At 42.4% G+C, this 24,058-nt stretch overlaps 1 non-coding gene across 1 annotated transcript; it reads left to right on the forward strand.

Moving 5' to 3' along the window:
- Positions 1 to 22,051: 22,051 nt before the first annotated feature.
- On the forward strand, positions 22,052 to 22,189 carry LOC115895054. The gene has a single exon (XR_004055258.1).
- Positions 22,190 to 24,058: the final 1,869 nt, after the last annotated feature.

Consider the following 24,058-nt stretch of genomic DNA (forward strand, 5'->3'; position numbering starts at 1 on the left):
ATTGAGTGTTTTCTATGTGCCAGAAACTGTTCTATGCGTTGTGTACATATCTATCTGCATCTCTCTATATAATATCTACATATCTAAAATCTTATTTAATTCTTACTGCAGTTCTTTGAGGTAAGAAATATTATTATCCCATTTTACAGAGGGGGAAGCTGAGGCCCAGAGGATTTCAATAACTTGGTAAATGAGTTGGGGGGCTGGGACATGAATGGTTTCTCCTTCATCATTACTCAAGTCTTCTGCAGAAATATGATGAAATATATTGCAGAAAAACAACCTCTGGATCCCTACTGTTTGAATCCATTCCTGAGTTCACATACCAGTTCTGATATTTACTAATGGTGTGACCTTGGCCTCAGTCTTCTCAACTACAAAACAGGGAGTCAAACGCCTCCCTCATTTTTTCAGTTGGGTCCTTTTGAGTGTGAATTACAGAGTCATTCAATCAAGTCACCTCAGGAAAAGGGGAATTTATTGAAAAGATATATGCTGCACTACTATATTTTTTAGAACTACAGTATTTGAGTGCAAGTAATAGAAAACCAACTCAAAACAGCTTAATCCAAAAAGGAGGTTCCTGGCTCACATAACTCAGAAGGATGAGATGAGGTGCAGGTGAGAGACAGCTTCAGGCCTCTCTGTATTTGGGGCTCAAATGATGTGCCCGAGCAACTTTGTCACCCTTTTCATTTCTAACTTCTGCTTCTCTGTCTGTATTGGACTTGTTCCTTGCTGCTATAGTTGGGCTTCCTCCCTTGAGCCTGCAAAGATGACCACAAGCAATCCTAGCTTCCACGAGCCAGGAATAAGCAAGCGAAGAATCTAACCAAAGTCTTAGAGACAGTGCAGCCCTGCTGATACCTTAATTTTGGACTTCCAGCCTCCAGAACTGTGAGATAATAAATGCCTGTTGTTTTAAGCCCCCCAGTTTATGGTACTTTGTTATAGCAGCCCTGGGAAGTTAACACAGTCCCCTTCTCTTTCCTCACCTTGGGAGGTGAGAGCTGGCATATGATCCAGCTTCGCTGTGTTGAACTTCATGTATACGACCGTGGCCTCTGCTCCTTTTTATGCCTGGCCACCTCTGCGCCCATAAACCTGTCACAGAGGGAGTCCTGAGACTCATGTCCACAGCATGGATGCGGACCCAAATAGTTCCTCAGCCTGGCATTCCTTAGCACAATTAAGTACCAACCAGATACAGAAGATTGCAACCCCCACGCCATGCTTGATTCTCAGTAGATAAGCAAGTTAAGTGTCCTCCCGGAGTGCAGTTCTGCCTCGCCCAGTCACAGATCTGCTATTATACTTTGCTCCTCAGGAGTCTTAAGATTTTTGCATTAATGAGACTTTAATGGAGCAAAACACGTGGTGACATCTAATGGTGCCCAAGATAAACTGGGCCAGAGGACAAAAAGAAAGCTTGGTAATAACCACATAAATTATTCTACAAAGCCCTGCTTTAGAAATTCTTAACCCCTCAAACTCTTCCTATACCTTATTTTCCATATCCAAACAATTATCAAAACCTGGCAATTCTACTTTTCAATGAGCATTTCAACAAGTAGTTGTCGAGTGCCCACTGTGTGCTGGAAATTGCTCTAGGAACTGGGGACAAAGAGGTTGAGCAGAACAGATAAAGCACTTGCTTACACAGGGCTTATATTCTAGTGGGGACCTGGCAAGAGAGAAAGTAAGCAAATAAATAAATAGATAAATACTTAATATGTCAGGTGGCTAGGTGCTATAAAGAAAAATAAAAGAAGATAAAAGGATAGTGAGGGATAAGGGGACATTTTCACATAAGACAGTCAAGGAAGGACCATATGATGAGGTGACCTTTAAGCAGAGACCTGAACAAAGTGAGAGAGGGACAGCAAAGTGCTAGACCACGCAGATGTCTGGAGGAAGAGCATTCCAGGCAGAAGAAGCGTAAGAGACCTGACATGGAAACAGGCATGTGTTGGAATAATGGCAGGGAGGCCAGTGTGGCTTGAATTTGATGATTGATGGGGAATGGTAGAGAATGAGATATGAGAGGTAGCTGGGGGCCAAATCACATAGGGCCTTGGAGACCACTGTAAGATGGGTCATCCTCTGCATGAGATGGGAAGCCACTGGAAGGTTTGAGCAAAGAAGCAACACAATGTGGCTTATCTTGTAAAGGACCCCTCTGGCTGTCATGCAGAGCAGTGGCAGGATCACAATTCACTGGGGCCCCAAACTACCAGGCTCAAGCAATCCTCCCACCTCAGCCTCCCGAATAGCTGGGACTACAGGCACACACCACCACATCTGTCTATTTTTAAAAATGTTTTTGTAGAGATGGGGTCTTGCTATGTTGTCCAGGCTATTCTCAAACTCCTGACCACAAATGATCCTGCCACCTCAGCCTCCCACAGTGCTGGTATTATAGGTGTGAGCCACTGCACCCAGCCAGTTTTATCTATATCTTGAGGGGCAGGAAAGCCCCCTGGTTGGCATCTGCCTGGCATATAGAAAGTGTGCAGGCCAAGCATAATAATCATGCCTTTAATTCCAGTGCTTTGAGAGGCCGAAGTGGGAGGAGAGCTTGAGGCCAAGAGTTTGAGACCAGCCTGGGCAACATAGCAAGCCCCTGTCTCTATCAGAAAAAAGAAAATGAATAAAAGAATTAGTTGAATATGGTGCGTCCACCTGTGGTCCCAGCTACTTAGGAGTCTGGGGCAGGAGGATCACTTGAGCCCTGGAGTTTGAGGATGCAGTGAGCCCTAATTATACCATTGCACTCCAGCCTGGGTGACAGAGACAGAGACTGTCAAAACAAAACCCCACAAATCAAAAGTGCTCACAATGTTCATTATTAATATGATTAGTCAAATGCTTAAGTCCCTTCTTACAGAGTGCTGTTTAACTTTCAGCTCAACTCCAAAAAGCTGACTATGAGATTAAGTAGGGGCTCCCGACTCTTGGCCTATGCTCTTCTCCTTACCATCACCAACTGGGTCCTTTATGCAGACCACAATGGATTCACTACCAACAGAATGCACTCCACGCCGGCGCAGTGGCTCACGCCTGTAATCCCAACACCTTGCAGGGCTGAGGTGGGCAGATAACTTGAGTCCATTTCGAGACAAGCCTGGGCAACATGGCAAAACTCCATCTCTACAAAAAATACAAAAAATTAGCTAAGTGTGGTGGCGCAAATGCCTGTGGTCCCAGCTACTCAGGAGGCTGAGGTGGGAGAATCATCTAAGCACAGGAGGTCAAGGTTGCAGGGAGCTGTGATCACGCCACTGCACTACTCCAGCCTGGGTGACAGAGTGACACCCTGTCTCAAAAAAAAAAAAAAAAAAGAAATAACTTACTCCTTGGATTAAACCATGCCCAGTTAAACCATGCCCAGGCTACTGACAATGACCATCAGGGTAATGTATAAGTCCCAGCAACAGTGCAGGAGGATGAGCAAGTGATGTGGCAAAGGTAACAATAATTATAATGATCACTCCTAAAGCCTGTGGCTCTGAGCTCCCACAGTAAAATTCCAGGTTCCCTACCCCTTCTCCCTCATCCTAAGGCCCTTCCTCTTCCTCCCTTCTTCCACCTTCCCCAGTCCCAGGAGAGTCCCTGAAGGGTTCACTGGCCTCTTCATTACAGAGATGAACATTACAGAGAGGACTTACACAGAGGACACTGCCTGGAGGGACCAAGATCAGAGATCTGAGTCCAAGAGCAGGAGCTGGGGTGACCAGCCCACTGTAAGTCATTCTTTCCTTTTCACTGAATTGGTCTGTATTTTCAGCATGATATTAAAAAAAAAAAATCCTTTGCATTTCCAAAGTGCTTTTACATCCATTATTCCAAAAGATGTGTAGAGTGTGTCTATTTTGCAGATGAAGCAGCTGTGCTTTGAGAGGGTAAGACATTGCCAGAAGGTCACCCAGCTAATTACAAAGGATCTAGGGCCAAAAGATGGTTTCCCCCACTTGGACTTGAGTCTCCTATTGGCTGCCATCACCAATGCTTTGCCAGCGAGAGTGACTCCCAGTCTCTTGGTGGAGGATGGGCGAGCTCAGATTCAGAATATGGAGAATTTTCCAGATGTCAACATTTTAGCCTTAACAAATTTATTGAAAACACATTTCTTCAAAATAATTTATTCCTAAACAGTTAAGGCAGGGGGGAAAGGCAGTTGTCAAAGAATGAATTGAACAGACAGGATAACAGACAGGTTAAGGGGAATAATTAGAGGCTTTTTCTCATTGTTCAACAGCTTCTTTTTCAGGCCTGTCAATCACTGTTATCACACTTGAACCAAAACAATGATTTTTTTTTTCCTCTCTGAGGCCAGGAGGACCTACTGGGGAGATAGTGACTAACACTGAGGCAGGACCAGTGTGTCATACAGATTGAGACTAGAGCAGCTTAAAATTGTTTATGGCAGTGCAGAAACTAGGAGGACCACGCCAATGGGAAGGGCCCATGCCAGTAGCTACTATTACATCTGGCAGAAGGAGGTGCAAATATTTTTCTGAGTTCCTATTTGGGCAGGTATTCTTTATTTAAACTTCTCAACAAACTTGCCAGGTGGACACTTTTACTCCCATTTCATAGATAGAGATACTGAAGTTCAAGGTTGTTAAAAAGCTTGCACACACAAAAAGAAAAAGTGCATGGCTCCAGTGCTAACAGAACAGCACCATTCCAGAAGAGCTGTCCATGGACACAACTAGTATGGGTATTAGGATCCCAATAGCAGGCTGAGGTTCAGGCAAGTCCCTGTCCCACTGGGACCCTAGGGACTAAGAGCAACCAATCTGGCTCCAAATAAGCCATGAAGCAGAGGAAGAGCTAATGCTTAACTCAGGGGCACAGGGTCAGGAAGGGAGCTCACCCTTGGCAAAAGAGGTGCCTAAACTGGTTAGTGGCACAGTCATGTTCCAAAGCGCATCAAATGAAGTTCTGAGCCTTTGGATGAAGCTTAGCCACCTTGGAAGAAGTAAGCCTGATGGAGGGAAAGAATGAAGGGTGTTAAGTGGGTGCAGAGGGAGGAGCTGACCCAGGAGGATGAAAGAAGACTTCCTGGAGGAAGGGGTGGCTGAGTTGAGTGGTAGCTACGTATGTGAAAATGGAGAAGAAGAAAAGAGAAAAGAATTCCCAGCAGAGAAGACAAGAAGCAAAGACACACACGTGTCAAAAGCATCACAAAATGGGGAGAAAACTATAGTTGGATATAACTTGAGTGTTAAACTTGAAACAAGAAGTGGCATTGATAAGCCAATAGTTGATAATAGCTAACGTCTACTGGATGCCTACCACATTCCAGATTTTCTCAGAGTTTTACGTATAGTATTCATTCATTCATTTCACAAATATATATTGAGCACTACAGGGATGGCTGTATGATGTGAGGGTGAAAACTTCCAGTGCACATTGAAAATGTGGGGCCCCTAGTTCAAAAGCAGGAAAAAGCTTTTTACCTCCTTCGTGGTCTCTCTCCACTAGTCATGGTATTTTTCATTTGCTATTTAATATTGCATTCCTGGAGCACAGGGATACTGGCAGGGCAAGTACAGACCCTCACAGCGACCCACTGCCCTGCCCTGAGACTTGGATCATAGGCCACACATATGCCCAACTCTGACCCTCTTCATGTCCATGCCCAAAGCCCCTCTGAGGCCTAAGGTGGCAGTTGCTGAGAAGGAATGAAAGATGAGGTAGGTGAGAGCCCATCTGGAAAAGGTGAAGGACAACAGAGGCAAAATCGTATGCAAATTGGAGCACCAAGCCTGTGGAGCATGCTCCAGTGTCCAATCAGACTCACTTACAAAACACAAATGTAAAGATCAAATTCTTAAGAATTTCAAGATGGCAACCACAGAGCATTAAACTCCAAGTGTAGGGCCCCCTATCTGAGCACGAGCCCCATGCACCTGCACTGGTTGCATGCCCTTGAGCCCATCACTGGAGTACCACCATGTGTTAAGTTCTGCTCTGGACTCTAAGATACAGCAGAGAACAAGACAAAAACATTCTGCTGTCTTGCAATTTACATTTAAGTGAGGGGAGCAAACCAACAAAATTAATGAGGCAAATATATGGTATATTTAAGGGTCATAAGTACAATGGATGAAAATGATGCAAGAAGAGAGTATAGTCGTGCTGGAGAAGATGCAGTTTTTAAGATAGAGGTCTAGAATAGGCTCATTGAGATGACTGTTGAGCAAAGATTTGAAGGAAGTGAGAGAATAAGCCAAGAGCATAGGTGGGGAAAGACTGTTCTAAGCAGATAAAAGAGCAAATGTGAAGGCCCTGAGTCAAGAGTGTGCTGGCCTTGTTCAAGGAAGGCAGTATAGATAGAATGGGACAAGTGAAGGGTAAGAGATGCAATCAGAGAAGAAGCAGAGGTACAGATCATGTAGGACCCTAAAGGTCATTTTAGAGACTTGGGCATCTCTGAGTGAGATGAGAATCTGTGGAGGGTTTTAAGGGAGAAGTAATATAACCAGACATTTTAAAAGAGTTACTCTGGCTGCTATGTGAAGAAGGGATGACTGAGTTGAGTCTCAAATTCTGAATGGCAGCAATACAAGTGTAAGTGGAGGATGAGGACAGGAGAAGTAGCATGAACTGGAGAGTATTGCAATAATCCTGGTGAGAGATGACAGAGATTTAGACCAGAGTGGCATCAGTGGCAGATGTGAAAAGTGATCTGATCTTTGCACGCATTGTATTTTGTTTTGGGGGGGGGGGCTTTTTTTGTTTTTGTTTGTTTTTGAGATGGAGTCTGGCTCTGTCACCCAGGCTGGAGTACAGTGGCATGATCTTGGCTCACTGTAACCTCTGCTGCCCAGGTTCAAGCGATTCTCCTGCCTCAGCCTCCTGAGTAGCTAGAACTACAGGTGCACACCACCACACATGGCTAATTTTTGTATTTTTAGTGGAGAAGTGATTTCATTATGTTGGCCAGGCTTGTCTCAGTCTCCTGACCTTAAGTGACCTCAGCCTCCCAAAGTGCTGGGATTACAGGCCTCAACTACCACACCTGGCCCCATGTATTGTATTTTGAATCAATACATTTTCCCCAAAACTAGATATGGGATAAGAGAGGAAAAGAGGAATCAGAAGTTACTCCAGAAATTCTGGCCAGAGCAATTGGAAGAATGTTGTCATTAACTAAAATGAGGAAGAATGTGGATGAATGTGGATGAATTCTCCTGGTTTCAGGAGAAAACTGGGAATTAGATTTCAGACAGGTTGGGTTTGAAATGCCTATTACACTCCAAACAGGGATATACAGTAGACAGCTGCATGTGAGTCTGAAGTTTGGAGGTGAGGTATAGACTGGAGATAGAAATACGTGAGTAGTTAGTATAAAAATGGCATTTTTAAAACAATGAGACTGAATGACATCTCCAAGGATCTGAATTTATGCACAGAGAAGAAGTTCAAAGACAGCCCTGGGGTACTCCAACATAAGAGTTTAAGATGAGGATGAACCAGAAAAGGAGACTGAAAAGGTGAGGTCAATGAGATGAAAGATAACCAGGAGGATGTGGTGTCTTCAAAGCCAAGTGAAGACAGTGTTTCAAGAAGAGGTTGATCCTCAGTGCAAAATGCTGCTGATGCATCATTATGAGGAATGAACCACAGTAGATTCAGTGGTGTGGTGGGAGTGAAATCCTGGCTAAAGTAGATTTAAAAGAAAGTAAACTGAACCAATTCATTATTTTGAAAATTAGCAAGCAAATGGGAAAAATATTCCCAACATCCATCCTCTTTTTCCTCAAGGTAACCAGAGTTAATGAGGAGAAGTTTCATGTAGATGTATTCAGCTAGCAAATAATCAAGGAATGAAGGCCTACTGCAGTAGCTCATGCCTGTAATGCCAGCAGCTTGGAAGCCCAGAAATTCAAGACCAGCCTGGGCAACCTGGTGAAACCCCGTCTCTACAAAAAATACAAAAATTAGCTGGGGATGGTGGTGCACCCGTAGTCCCAGCTACTTAGGAGGCTGAGGTAGGAGGATCACCTGAGCCTAGGAGGGTAAGGCTGCAGTGAGCCATGTTCATGTCACTACACTCCAGTCTGGGCCACAAAATGAGATCCTGTCTCAAAAAAAAAAAAAAAAAAAAAAAAAGGAAGGAATGATAGAATATCATCATTTTTGCAACTCCTGCTGAATGAATGGATCTTGACAATGCTCACCAATGGCACTACAAAAATAAATATTACTTCCAAATAACAAAGAGCCTGAATCTGATTAAGCCTCTAGTTCTGACTATCAATTTATAAAAACCACAGGGAGAGAGGAACCCGTTTAGCAACACCACCGGGATGCAACAGGAAAATCCAGTCTGGGGGAAACTCTACAGGAAAAGAATGGTCTTGTTTCTTCAATAAAAACATTGCAAAAATGAAAAAAAGGATGGAGAGAGAAACCTATAAATTAAATAAGATTTAAAGGTACATCAACAAATTACAATGAATGATTCTTATTTATATCTTGATTCAAACAAACAACACTGAAAAAAAACCTGACGTTTGAAATAATTGAAAATTTGAACACTGACTGGATTCTTGATTATATTAAAGAATTACGGAGGCTGGGCACAGTGGCTCCCACCTGGAATCCCAGTACTTTGTGAGACTGAGGCAGGAAGATCACTTGAAACTGAGAATTCGAGATCTGCCCAGGCAACATAGGGAGACCTCCAACTCTACAAAAAAAAAAAGTTTTAAAATTAACCAGGCCTGGTGGTGTGTGCCTGTAATCCCAGCTATTTGGGAGGCTGAGGTGGGAGGATTGCTTGATCCCAGGAAGTCAAAACTGCAGTAATCCAGTCACACCACTGTACTCCAGACTGGGTGACAGAGTAAGATTTCATTACTACAAAAAATAGGGAAAAAATTACTGTTGTTTTTTGGATATGATATAGTGTAAAGTTTTGTTTTTTGTTTTTTTTTTTTGTGAAAGAGCACCTATCTTTTAGAAGTACCTACTGAAATTTCTACAGATGAAATTGTATGCCTGAGATTTGTTGCAAAATAATCCAGGAGAAGAGGTGAGAGATAAAACATTAGCCATAAATTTATAAGTATTGAAAATCAGATGAAAATACATGAAAATATACTAAGTCTTTCTATCTTTGATGTATTTTTTTTGTTTATTTTTGAGACAGAATCTCACTCTGTCTCCCAGGCTGGAGTACACTGGTGTGATCTCAGCTTACTGCAGCCTCCGCCTTCTGAGTTTAAGCAATTCTCCTGCCTCAGCCTCCCGGGTAGCTGGTATTACAAGCACGTGCCACTACACCTGGCTAATTTTTGTATTTTTAGTAGAGATGGGGTTTCACCATGTTGGCCAGGCTGGTCTCAAACTCCTGACCTCAGATGAACTGCCCGCCTCAGCCCCCCAAAGTGTTGGGATTACAGGCACAAGCCACTGGGCCTGGCCTTCATGTATGTTTGAATCTTTCTATAATAAAATGTTTTAAAAATCTTTTCAAAGAGTTTTGCTGTAAAGGAGATCAAAGAAATGAGGCAGTAGCTGGTACTATGTAATCCTCAAGAAAAACTCTTTGAAGAAGGTATCATTTTTATTATTCTCATTCTATAGTTAAGAAGACTGAGTTAAGTAACTTGTGCAGGGACACACAATAAAGGCAGAGCTGGGATACAAAACCAGGTAGTTTGGTTCTAGAGCTCTCGCTCTTAACCACTGTACTATGTTCATTACATTAAGTGTGGGGAAATAACATGGTCAGCTTTGCATTTGGGATTATGCTGACAGACTTGTAGAGGACAAAATTGGAGGCAAGGGGACCAGTTAGGAGTCTACTGCAATAGTCTAGGCAGGAGATGATGGTCACCTCCACCACGGAAGTGGCAGTAGAAATGAGACAAGTGGAAGAATTGCAAGGATATATGGAGGTAACACCGACCAGGAGAGCTTGGCAAGGCTAGAAGAATGAGAATGAGGAAAGAGTCAGTTATGGATGTCTGATTTATAGCTTGGGTCAGTGAAATCACTGAGACAGAAAGGACAAAAGGAAAACTAGGGTGAGGTAAGAAATGAGTTCATTTGAGACTATTCAGTGCTGCCAGTGCTCCCTATTGGGGAAGATATCAGAATTGAGGTCACCTCCGTTTACTGGCAGAGTTGGTCTCACCTTGTTAGTAACTACAAATGATGGGTTCCTGGTTGAGGAAGAAGGTAAGCACTATTTTCACCAGATGCCCCTCTCAGGCAGAGCAAAGGCCATGAAGTTAATGTAGTGCCTCCAGACTCTGGCCTAAATACCTCCTTCCTGAGTCAATTTCCTAGGGCCACCCTCTTTTCCAACCAATAGACATGGTTCTTGGCTTTAGCCCTAGGAAAATTGCACATGGTAAAAGGATAAATCTTGAAAGTTAGACATATTTCATATACAGAGGTTGAGATTTCAGGAGGATGATGTCCACTTACTAGTTGTGGAACACTGGATAAATTTGCTTAACTTTTCTGAGTTTTTGTTTCCCCCATTTATGTATTTATTTACTTATTTGTGTATTTATTTGAGGTAAGTTCTTGCTCTGCCACCCAGGCTGGAGTGCAGTGGTGCAAACATGGTTCACTGCAGCCTCAACCTCCTGGACTCAAACGATCATTCTGCCTTAGCCTCCTGAGTAGCTGGGATGACAGGTGCACACCACCACGTCTGGCTAATTTTTAAACTTTCTCTAGAAATGGGGTCTTACCATGTTGCTCAGCTGATCTCAAACTCCTGGATCCAAGTGATCCTCCCACTTCAGCTGCCTAAAATGCTGGGATTACAGGCATGAGCCACCGCACCTGGCCAGTTTCCCAGTTTAAAATGAGGATAGTGGCCGGGTGCAGTGGCTCATTCTTGTAATCCCAGCACTTTGGGAGGCTGAGGCAGGTGGATCACTTGAAGTCAGGAGTTTGAGACCAACCTGACCAACATGGTGAAACCTCGTCTCTATTAAAAATACAAAAATTAGTTGGGCATGGTGGTGGGCACCTATAATCCCAGCTACTCAGGAGGCTGAGGCAGGAGAATCACTTGAACCAAGGAGGTGGAAGTTTCAGTGACTGGGATTGCGCCACTGCACTCCATCTTGGGTGACAAAGCAAGACTTGTCTCAAAATAAATTAATTAATTAAATAAAATAAGGATAATGGACTGGGTGTGGTGGCTCATGCCTGTAATCTCAGCACTTTGAGAGGCTGATGTGGGAGGATTACTGGAGACCAGAAGTTCAAGGCCACAGTGAGCTATGCACTGTAGCCTGAGTGGCAGGGTGAGAGCCTGTCTCCAAAAAGAAGAAGAAGAAGGAGGAGGAGGAGGTGGAGGAGGAGAAGAAAGAAGAAGAAGAGGAAGAGGAAGAGGAAGAGGAAGAGGAAGAAGAAGAAGAAGAAGAAGAAGAAGAAGAAGAAGAAGAAGAAGAAGAAGAAGAAGAAGAAGAAGAGAAGAAGAAGAAGAAGAAGAAGAAGAAGAAGAAGGGGAAGAAGAAGAAGAAGAAGGAGAAAGAGGAGGAGGAGGAGGAGGAGGAGAAGCAGAAGCAGAAGCAGCTGTATCTTAAAATTAAAGAGTGATTGGAAGTAAATAGTCTATCACAGTTAGTTGGGTGCTCGGTAAATGCCAATTTTATACCTCATACCCTCTGTGACATTCTTGGGATGTGATATCTCCAACTCCTGATGGTGTTTGTGAGTCATATTCTATGTCTAGACAGAGCAAGGACAGCAGGTTTTGATGGCCTTACCTGATTCGAGTGCATTCCATCCTGATCTATGAATACCCTAAACCCCATTTGAAGTATATAAATTCACAAGATAAGACTCTCCCAGGACTCCAAGATTGTTTCATGCACTGTTGCTGCCTGTAGCCTCACAGTGGCAACCGGCTGGGGTCGTCAGCACCACGTGTACGGACAGCTCCTCCCCCAGGACTTTCTTAACTCTAATTCCAGAACCTGGCCTCTGCCCATGGCTCTGATCAAGATTTCCCTGCCTTTCTTGCCCTCCTTGCCATAACTTTAAGTACTCAGGCCAGAGTACACAGGTTTGGCATACCAGAAGGTACCTGAAGCCATCTGATTCCAAAACAAACCAAGTTAGACAACATTTTTAAAGCCTGCTCAGGTAAATACATTTTCTAAACCTATATCACCAACTTTTTGGGAAAGGCTGCATTGTTATCTACTGAGGCTGATTCTGACACAAAGCTTATGTTTTGAAAACAGTATAACTTTATAAAGTTTTTTAATGAGCCCCTTCTGGGTTAAAATTAATGTCTTTTATAGTTGCGTTCTCCCTGGCTTTATTTTCCATGTCTTAGGAAAATGCTTATGTAGCTGCCTCAGCTTTTCACAAATTATCAAGGGAATTAGGGCACATTTTTGGGGTGCTTGTTCTTTGGCCTTATTTTGAGAACATGTTACTTAAATAATTCTCTATCTTCTCCCCAAGACAGGCGTGGACTATCTGGGGAAGAGAATAATAACTGTTGCCATGGGGAGTAATTTTTGTTATATTTAAGAGAACTAAACTGAAGCATACCCACACTAACAAATAGAGCAGACTCTCAAATTTTAACACAAAGCCAAAGTGTGTGTGTGTGTCTCTGTGTGTGTGTGTATATATATGTGTGTGTGTATACATATATATATGTGTGTGTGTATATATATATATAGAGGGAGAGAGAGGATCTCACTCTGTCACCCAGGCTGGAGTGTAGTGACGCCATCTTGGCTCACTGCAATCTCTGCTTCCCAGGTTCAAGTGATTCTCCTGCCTCAGCCTCCTGAGTAGCTGGGATTATAGGCATGCACCACCATGCCCAGCTAATTTTTGTATTTTTTTGGTAGAGAAGGGGTTTCACCATGTTGGCCAGGCTGGTCTCAAACTCCTGACCTCAAGTGATCTGCCTGCCTCAGTCTCCCAAACTGCTGGTGTTACAGGCATGAGCCATGGTGCCTGGCCACACATTCTTAAATTAGGGTCTTTCTTCTCTAAATTGGGTTGTGGGCTGACATAGGTACTCTGGTATTAGGACACCTAGAGGAAAATTCCTATTTAAGAGTTCCTAAGAGTACTGAACTGACTCTACTTCTGGAAGGTGAGAAAATGAGCCAGCATTTACCGTATAACAATCATGCACACAAATCTCAAGTCACAAAGCTTTACACATGCTATCTCAAGGAGCTGTTACAGCAACTCTGGGAGAAAGGTGTTACTATCACTGTTTCACAGATGGGAAGCTGAAGTTTGAGGAGGGGTCACAACTTACTTAAGACCACTCAGTTTGCAAGTGGCAGAGGCAAGATTTATGCTCAGGTCAGTCTTAACACTAGACTATAGTGTTAAGCCACTGTCTGTGACATCAGAAACTCCAGTAGGGCAAAAGGCTCTGATGGCGTAATAGGGATTGAGTGAGGGGCCTTAAGTTGCTGATTCCAGAATGAATGTGGGAGTTTCAGGAGAATCCTCTACATCTGTGAGCCAATGCCTCTCTAAAGTTGGCTTAGAGGCACAGGCTGGTGCTAGGACAGCTGCATTAGAATCATCTGGTGGGCCTGTGAAGAATGCAAAGACCTGGATTCCATTTCCAAAGAGTCGAATCCAGTAGGTGATATAGTTTGGATGTTTGTTCCCTCCTAGTCTCATGTTGAAATGTGATTCCCAATGGTGGGAGGTGATTGGATCATGGAGGCAGATCCCTTATAAATGGCTTAGTATCATCCCCTTGGTGATAAGTGAGTTCTCACTGAGTTCATGTGAGATCTGGTTGTTTAAAAGAGTGTGGCACATCCTCCCTCTCTCTTTGTGGCTCTTGCTTTTGCCATGTGATGCATCTGCTTCCCCTTTGTCTTCCATCATAATTGGAAGCTTCCTAAGGCCCTCACCAGAAGCAGATTCTGGCACCATGCTTCCTATAAAGAACCATGAGCCAATTAAACCTCTTTTCTTTATAAATTATCTGGCCTCAGATACTCCTTTATAGCTATACAAATGGACTAACACAGTAGGAGTGTAATAGAGCCCAGGAACATCAACATTAAAAGATTTCTAAGTGATTCTGATGCATAGATAGATTTAGGAACCACCACTGCCCTTGGCAAATTTATAATCCTCAGGATTCCTCCTTCTCTCTTTAGTTGTAACACAGTCCCCAGGGATTCAGAGCCAAGACAGTTCTGAAGGAGGAGCTATAGTCACCATAGAAGTGATCACACATGCACCACTGCACTCCAGCCTGGGCAACAAGAGCAAAACTCTGTCTCAAAAAAAAAAAAAAAAGGTGATCACACAGATTCAGACTGGTTAGAACAGAGTGATTCTCAATCAGAAGCAGTGGTGGCATGTGTCAGTACCAAGGACACTTTCTCAAACTCAACACACTCACCTCAGTGGAGAACCACTGCATTAGGACTGTTTGGTTCTCCTAGAAATTAGCTTATTGGGACATAAGAGAAAACTGTTTGCTCAGGGATCAATGTTAATCACTTCTGCATTATTACAGAGAAGCCACTGCTTTCTTCATCATATGGCACATCTTCCAGGAGGACTATCTCCAGGAATGTCTCATGTGTTTTGTCCATTACAACTAAAGGGGGTTTGCACTTGGGGGTTCTTGTTATACTTTTCTGGTTAGACATCTGATACTTCCTTCTTTGGGTTTTGAATGGTCTGAGACATGTCAATAGCTTCCTGTACACTGAAGGAGGTCTGAGATCAAATGGCCTTGGGTATAAAAGCACATCCATGTGCTGTGTGAGTGGTGGGAACTATGGTGAACTGTCCAAGGGAGAGGCTACTTCTCAGTTTCAGTCTACTCTTGCCATGCAAAAATGCAGGATCAGTATTACCAGAGCTTCTGATATGAGAGAGAGAAAAGGAGACAAGGAGAGGGAGGGGGGGGAGAGAGAGAGAGAGAGAGAGAGAGAGAGAGAGGCATAGAAAGAGAAGAGAGAGCAGGTACGGGGATTTCTAAATATTGGCTCAAATGAAAATTAAAAAATATGTGGGCCAAACAAAAGATTTTTATAGGCCACATCTGGCTATGTGTGCCAAAGAAATAAATTCCATTTTGGAAGCTGCAATTCCAAAGCACTTAGTCACCATGCTATGTTGATTTGGCCACCTCTCAGGGTGAACCTCTCAGTGTGATCTTTGCTTTTAGGGAGAGAAATTGAGGGAGAAAGGTGGGATAAAGCCAGTTCTTACTATCACCAACAGGCTCTGGTAGCTTGTTCTAAAGCAACTTACTGACACACTGACAGACTTAAATTTCCACTGCTGAAAACCACTCATATCTTACTGTTGTCCAAACCCAAAGAATCAAATGGCCAACTCAATGCTGTTAGAATTTTAATAGTAATACTGGTTCCTCTTCCTCTTGTCTTCCAAATCTCCCATGGAAAAATGATCATCTCTATTGACAAGCACTGCCATCTGCAATTAGAGTAATCTGAAGCTGGTATTGTATTCTGCTTATCTCATCAACCCAGATTTCAAGGAGTTGAGGGATTTAATCATTTATGAAGGGGATTCAACCTGCATTTCTACCCTCTACCACCACAAAGTAAATTGTGAAGTCATTCACCCTTTTCTTCATTTCTAAAACCCTGTAGTGTCCATCTTTCCTGTTGCAAACAAGTAGTAGAGAGGCAGAATCAGTCTGAAAGTGACAAATATTCTTTCTGCCTTGCAGCTCCTACTTCCACCAGTTCTCTTCTTTCCCACTCTCTGGTGGGTGAGAACTCTGGTGGGTAAATGTCTTTCCTGAGAAAGAAAGCCTCAACTAGGTGGGTGGTTCTGAAACAAAAATAGTGGCAAAGACTTGGCTGATGGAGAAGTATCCAAGGCAGTTTTGTGGGATCTTCCTGTCCCTTCAAAAGCAACTGGGCTCTGAATTCATATATTAAAGGGATAGTTCCTTTGGTAAGCATCTTTGTGTGTCAGATTCCTGCCCAGAGCCAGTAGCCCCACTGAAGTATATGATAGTTCTCACAAGGATGGAAATGGAGAAACTTTTTCAGAATCACCAGCAGAGATTATCCAAAGTATGCATGCTTGTCCACTCCACCCACCCCAATCCTCTGGTCTATCAGAATTAGCTTGGGGTGGGATTTTAACCATATAAAGTTCAGAAAAATCTTCGTAGATGATTTTACTTCAGTTGATTTAGTCCTAATTGAAAGCTACTGAACAGAGAATTATCCAGCCATTTGAGTTACTTTGGGAGTATTGTGGCTACATGGAGTCTATAAGTGAGGTGCCCATCAAAACACACACACACACACACACACACACACACACACACACACAATGGGCCTTAAATAAGCTATGGATGGGATTAGACATATGCTTAGTCACCTGAAGGAGACAGGGGCAGCTCCTAGGTATAATTGAAGATATTATCAAGCCTAAAGAATGTGCTGAATTGAATGGATGATAGTGCAGAGGAAAGAGAAGGCTGGTCAGTCAAGAGAGCATAGACAAAGGGAAGCCACTGAAGCAAGGACTGGTAGTGCCCATCCCTGAAGGAGCCTCAGCAATTAGATCTTAAGTATCATGAACCATTGGCAAAACCATCACTATCACAAGGAGGATGAGTCAGGTCACCTGAGGCTGATGTCAGTAGGCATCTATCAACCTAATATCCCTGGTGCTAATTCCTTGCTTCTTCAAACAACCTTCTGGACCCCTCTCTTAAAGGAAGAGAAAACACTGGTCTATATTTCTGGTCCCCAAGACAGCAGTCTTTCATGGTGAATAGCTTTTGATCAATCATGATTTGGCATCCCATAAAGCTTGATTCCAAGTCCCTGCTTGATATGGCCTAAGCTTACTCTTCAACCTCATCTTAAACCACCAAAGATGAAATTATATAATCTTCTTAAAAGGACTTTTTGTTTGTTTTGTTTTGTTTTGTTTTGTTTTGTTTTTGTTTTTGAGAGGGAATCTCACTCTGTCTCCCAGGCTGGAGTGCAGTGGAGTAATCTTGGCTCACTGCAACCTCTGCCCCCTAAGCTCAACGGTTCCTCCTACCTCAGCCTCCAAAGTAACTGGGACCACAGATACGTGCCACCATGCCCAGCTAAGTTTTTGTATTTTTGGTAAAGACAGGGTTTCACCATGTTGCCCAGGCTGGTCTCAAACTCCTGAGCTCAAGCATTCCAACCACCTTGGCCTTCCAAATGTTACAGGTGTGAGCCACCGCCCCAGACCTTCAAGGACTTGTTTTTTTTAAGGTGAAATTCCCAAACATAAAGTTAACCATTTTAAAGCGAACAATTTAGTGACATGTATCACATTCACAATGTGGGGAAACCACTACCTGTATCTTCAAAAACATTGTCATCACCCCAAAAGGAAATCCCCTAGCTATTAAGCAGTTTCTCCCTATTCTCTCCTGCCATCAGCCTCTGGCAACCACCAATCTTTATTCCATCTCTTTGGATTTTCCTATTGTGAATATTTCATGTAAATGGAATCATGCAATAGATGACCTTTTGTGCTTGGCTCCTTTCATTTAGCATAATGTCTTCAAGGGTCATCCACATTGTAGTGTGTATCCGTACTTCATTTCTTTTCATGGCTGAATAACATTCCATTGTATGGATATGCACAATTTGTTTATACATTCATCCATTGATGGATATTTGGGCTGTTTCCGCCTTTCAGCCATTGTAAATAGTGTTGTTGTGAACATGCATATACATGTCTTTGAGTAGCAGACAAATACAGTCCTCATTTATACACTTCTTGGAATTGCTGGATCATATGATAATTCTGTATTTAACTTTTTAAGGAACCAACAAACTGTTTTCCACGGGTTTTCCATGGCTGAACCATTTTACATTCCCACCAGCAATATAAGAGGGTTCCGATTACTTCACATCCTGATCAACACTTGCTATTATCTATCTTTTCTTAATTATAGCCCTCTTAGTAGGGTCATTCCCTAATAACTAATGATGCTTAGTATTTTTATGTGCTTGTTGGCCATTTGTACATTCTCTTGGAGAAATGTCTATTCAAGTTTTTCCCACTTAAAAAATGTATTTATTTATTCTTAGAGCCTGGATCTTGCAATATTACCTAGTCAACACTTGAACTCCTAGGCTCAAGCGATTCTTCTCCTGAGTAGCTGGGGCTGCAAGCACATGCGACACTGCCCTGCACTTTTTGCCCGCTTTAAAGTTGGGTTGTTTGTCTTTTTATTGTTGAGTTGTAAGAGTTCTTTATATTCCAGATAGTAGACCCCTACCAAATATATAATTTACAAATATTTCCAATCATTCTGTAAGTTGCCTTTTTACTTTCTAAAAATATCCTTTGATGCACAAAAGTTTCCAATTTTGATGAAGTTCAATTTATTTATTTGTTTATTGCTCATACTTTTGGTGTTCTATGTAAGAATTCATTGCCAAATCCGAGCTCGTGAAGATTTATCTTTGTTTTCTTCTAAGTGTTTTGTGGTTTTAACGCTTATATTTGTGTTATTAAAGCATTTTAAGGCAATTTTTGCTTATGGTATGAAGTACGTATCCAACTTAATTTTTTTGTATGTGGTTATCCAATTGTCCCAGCACCATTTGTTGAAGAGATTATTCTTTCTATATTGCATGGACTTGGTGTTCTTGTCAAAAATCAGCACCATAAATGTATGAGTTTATTTCTGGACTTTCAATTCTCTTCTATAGGTCTACCCTTATACCAATACCACACAGTTTTAATTAGTGTACCTTTGTAGTAAGTTTTGAAATTGGGAAGTATGACTCTTCCAACATTATTCTTTTCCTTCAATATCATTTTGGCTATTTGAGGTCCCTTGCAATTACATTTGAATTTGAAGATTGGCTTTTCCATTTCTGTAAAAAAAGTCATTAAAATTATGATAGGGATTGCATTGAGTATGTAAATCACTTTGGGCTGTAATGCCGTCTAAATAATATTCTCTAACCTTTGAACAAGGAATGTCTTTCCGTTTCTATAGGTCTTCCTTAAATTTTTTCAGCAATGCTTTCATAGTTTCAGTGTACAAGTTTTTCATCACCTTGTTTAAACTTATTCCTGGGCATTATATATCTGGGGAGAATGCCAAAAAGGATCATTCTTACTGGTATGCAGAGAATAGTCCTCACAGGAGAAAGGTTAAAAGCAGCAAGATGCATTGGATATTCCTGGTGAGACATGATGATGGCTTGGGTAATACGTTAGTCTCAGGAATGGCAAGAAGAGGTTGAATTCAGGATGACTTTGGAAGGTACAGCCAAAAGACAAGACTGACTGAGATATGGGGAAATTCCGAGTCAAGAATCACTTCAAGGTTTTTGATCTAAAGCAACTTACTGACACACTAAGTAATTGGTGAATGACGGTGTCATTTACTGAGACGGAGAACACTGGACAAGGCACAAGGAAAAAGAGAACTTTATTTGGACAAATTGAGTTTGAATTGTCTGTTAGAGATGGTAATTGTTTATTACAATTTATAATTGCATATTTATTTGTTTATTTATTATCATCATTATTATTATTTGTAGTTTCCATGGCTAGAAATGTTTACTTTATTAACTGCTGTGTCCCTCAGTAGACAGCAAACTCCATGAGGGTAAGAACCAAATCTGTCTATCCACTGTTGTATCCTCACACCTAACACAATGCCTGGCACATAGTAAGTTATCACTAAATATTTTTTAACAAATCAAAATGCAAGGCCAGTCAGACATAGTGGGTGAGTCTGTAGTCCCAGCTACTCAGGAGGCTGAGGTGGGAGGGTCACCTGAGCATGAGAGGTCAAGGCTGCCAAGACTGTGCCACTGCAGTCTGGCCTGGGCAACAGAGTGAGACCCTGAAAAAAAAAAAAAAAAGCCAGGGTGGGTCCAGGTGGTCTTTCCTATATTCCTGACTTATAATACTACTTTCAGGTGTACATTCTTATTCTTTACTTGTTACTGCATTTCCAGTACTTTTTATTTTTGTAAGAAGTGAGGTTCCTTTATTCAAAATTTGACAAATCATGAAATGCCTCTCACCCCATCTCCTTACTCCTTACACTTTACTTTTCCATCCATGTGATCTCTGGCACTATGCCATGACTTAACAAATGCCAAGAAATGTAAGAAGAAAAGACCTAGTACTTCTCAATAACAATAGCTAATATGTGTTGAGTGCCAATTATGTGTCAGGCACTGTGTAAAATGCTCTGTATCATCTCATCCAATGTTTCGAACAAATGTATCAGCACAAAACCTGAAGTGTTGTTGCATCTTTTCAGTTTTAGGGTCATATGCTTTGGAATATGAGCTTGTCCATGCCGTCAAAGGGAAGAGTTGAGATGGGTGCATGAATTTACTTAAGTGAATATATATCAATGTCATTTTTTAGAAAGATGCTGGCTCTGCCAGCATAAATAAAGCCTTGGAGAATCTTGCAACTGGGCAAATGAGTAACTTTAAGGTACCCATTAAAAAAAAAAAAAAAAAGGCCGGGCGCGGTGGCTCAAGCCTGTAATCCCAGCACTTTGGGAGGCCGAGACGGGCGGATCACGAGGTCAGGAGATCGAGACCATCCTGGGCCATGGTGAAACCCCGTCTCTACTAAAAAAATACATAAAACTAGCCGGGTGAGGTGGCAGGCGCCTGTAGTCCCAGCTACTCGGGAGGCTGAGGCAGGAGAATGGCGTAAACCCGGGAGGCGGAGCTTGCAGTGAGCTGAGATCCGGCCACTGCACTCCAGCCTGGGCGACAGAGCGAGACTCCGTCTCAAAAAAAAAAAAAACAAAAACAAACAAACAAAAAAAAAAATCCATCAGGCACAGCCTGGGCAATATGTCGAAAACTGCCTCTACAAAAAATACAAAAATTAGCCAGGTGTAGTGGTGCCCACCTGTGGTCCCAGCTATTCGGGAGGCTGAGGTGGGAGAATCAGCTGAGCCCAGGAAGCCAAGGCTGCAGTGAGCTCTGATTAATCGCACCACTGCACCCGAGCCTGGACAACACAGTGAGACTGTCTTAAGGAAAAAAATGCTGAGCACGGTGTCTCAACACCTACAATCCCAGCACTTTGGACGTCAATATGGGAGGATTGCTTCAGCCCAGGAGTAAGAGGCTGCAGTTAGCTATGATTACACCACTGCACTCCAGCCTGGGCAACAGAGTAAAACCCTGCCTGAAAAAAAAAAAAAAAATTCCAAATTTGAGAGACATTCTACAACATACCTTACCAGTACCACTTAAAATCTTTAAGGTCATCAAGGACAGGAAAAGTCTGGGAGTGTCACAGATCAGAGGAGGCTAAAGTGACATAACAACTAAATGTAATGTGATATCCTGGCTGGGATCCTGGAACCGAAAAGGGACATTTTTTAAAACAGTGAAATTGGATAGTGTGTGGAGTTTAGTTAATATTAACATACCAGGGTGCAGTGGCTCATGCCTGTAGTACCAGCTACTTGGAAGGCTGAGGCAGAAGGATCGCTTGAGTCCAGGAGTTTGAACCCGTCCTGGGCAACATAGCAAGACCCTGTTTCTGAAAAGAAAAAGAATATGTATATAAAACAATGTACCAATGTTGGTTCTTTAGTTGTGACAAAAATACCTTAGTAATGTAAGATGTTAGCAATAGGGGAAATTTTGCAAGGGGTATATGGGAACTCCATACTGTCTTTACAACTTTTTTGTGAATCTAAAACCATTCTAAAATAAAAAGCTAATGAATAAAAAAGGGTACAGGGATCGGGGCCAGAGCAGAGATGACACATTTCAGATCTGTCATCCCATGCAGCGCCCCTGGGTGGACTTATCTATGTGACCTCCCTCCAAGCCTATTCATCCCTTAAAGAGGCATATCCAAGATGTTGCCCTCTGCACAGTGCTGGGTGTCCAGGTCTGCATAACAGCTCTGGGGAGCTTTGCTGCTTCAGCGTCATCCCAAGGAGAAACCCTTGGGAGGGAAGCAGACATGGGTGTGAATTCAGGCACAAACACTTGAAACCTGGAGTGAAAGTTCAGTCTCTTAGAATTTTTTATTGGCAAGGACCTTAGGTGCTTGTCTCATTTCTGTAGATCAGGACACTGGGAGGCTCCCTTTTCTCCCGAACCACGGCTGGAGGCCAAGACCACCCCTCAAGGATCATTGTCAGAACCACCACGAGCTGGACAGCCTTGTTTTCCTACCTCAGATGTGAAAAAGAAAAAAAAGGAGAGAAACTAGGGCCCAGTAAAATTGAGTAATTTATTTAAAGGCCATTTAGGGCCAGTCATGATGACTCACACCCGTAATCCCAGCACTTCGGGAAGCTGAGGTGAGAGGACTGTTTGAGCCCAGAAGTTCAAAACCAGCCTGGGCAGCAGAGTGAGAACCTGTCTCAGAACAAATTAAAATAGACCAGTTAGTAGCTTCAGACACATTTCTCAACAATGTTAGTTTTTTCAATGTTAATGAAACATCCTCCCCTGCCTTTTAATGGATTCTGACTCAAAACCCTAATACATAGAACAGATAGGAAGAGAGCTGTTCTGGCTAAGGAAAGAGGTGGGAGCCTCAGTTCTATCTACACATTTACATTTTACTACCTTCCAATAGGTTAGTAAAAGGATTCCATAGGGTTCCAAAGAGTTCTTTAGGATTTCTGTGGACCTTTGGAAGCAGAGTTTAAAATCTGTATCACTTTAAGGCTGCATATTATTCCGGTATGGGGTTATTCCGCAATTTACATAACCAGTCCCCTATTGCTGGCCATTTTATTCGGTCAAACTTTCAATTTTATGAACATTCATCTCTGCACTTATTTCTATTTTATCATGATATGGAATTTTTGGGTCAAAGGTATTTTAATGCTTTCAAGACATACTAACAAATCACTCTCCAAAATGGCTATAAGAATTTACAGTCCCAGCAGCGGTATATTAATGAGTGGCCAGTTTCCCTATAAAAAAATCAACACTGGATTTTAACAGTATTTTTCATTGGCCAATCTGATACAGAAAACAATGGAATCTAAGTATTGCTCAAATTTGCATTTCTTTGATCATTACTATGGCTAAACTTTTAGGGTGAATTTTATTGGCTATTTAAATATTTTCCTTTGTGTTCTTTGCCCATTTTTTTCTTTTTTCTTTTTTTTTTTTTTTTTTGAGACGGAGTCTCGCTCTGTCGCCCAGGCTGAAGTGCAGTGGCCGGATCTCAGCTCACTGCAAGCTCCGCCTCCCGGGTTTACGCCATTCTCCTGCCTCAGCCTCCCGAGTAGCTGGGACTACAGGCGCCCGCCACCTCGCCCGGCTAGTTTTTTTGTATTTTTAGTAGAGACAGGGTTTCACCGGGTTAGCCAGGATGGTCTCGATCTCCTGACCTCGTGATCCGCCCGTCTCGGCCTCCCAAAGTGCTGGGATTACAGGCTTGAGCCACCGCGCCCGGCCTGCCCATTTTTTTCTATTTGGATTTTTGTTGTTGTTATTGTTTTATAAAATTTATTCACAAATTAAGACTAAACTTTCTTTTTTTTTTTTTTTTTTGAGACAGGGTCTTGCTCTGTCACCCAGGTGGGAGTGCAGTGATGTCATCATAGCTCACTGCAGCCTTGAACTCCAGAGCTCAAGCCATCCTCCAGCCTTAGTGTCCTTAGTAGCTGGTACTACAGGTATGCACCACTATGCATGGCTTTTTTTTTTTCAGGGTCTCACTTTATTGTCCAGGCTGGTCTCAAACCGGGGCTAGGCTCAAGCAATCTTCTCACCTTGGCCTCCCAAAGTACTGGGGTGACAAGCATAAGCCACGGTGCCCAGCAACTCTTATCTATAAGTAAAGATTTCTGAGTGTTAAATTTGCCTTTTGCTTATCACATAACTTTTAAATATTTATTTCAAATCTAGCAATCTTTTTCTTTACAGTTTCTGCTGCAAGCTAAATTTTTTTATTATATTGAGAAATGTCTTCCCTACTCCACACATTTTCTTTTAGTGGTAATTCCTCAGTGGTGGGGGGATGACTGGAGTGTAAAGGTACATACATCTAAAATAACTCCAGGACATCTAAAGGGCAGCTTCACTGCCCGAGC

The sequence above is a fragment of the Rhinopithecus roxellana genome, chromosome 19, assembly GCF_007565055.1.
Source record: "Rhinopithecus roxellana isolate Shanxi Qingling chromosome 19, ASM756505v1, whole genome shotgun sequence".
In the NCBI taxonomy this organism is placed as follows: Eukaryota; Metazoa; Chordata; class Mammalia; order Primates; family Cercopithecidae; genus Rhinopithecus; species Rhinopithecus roxellana.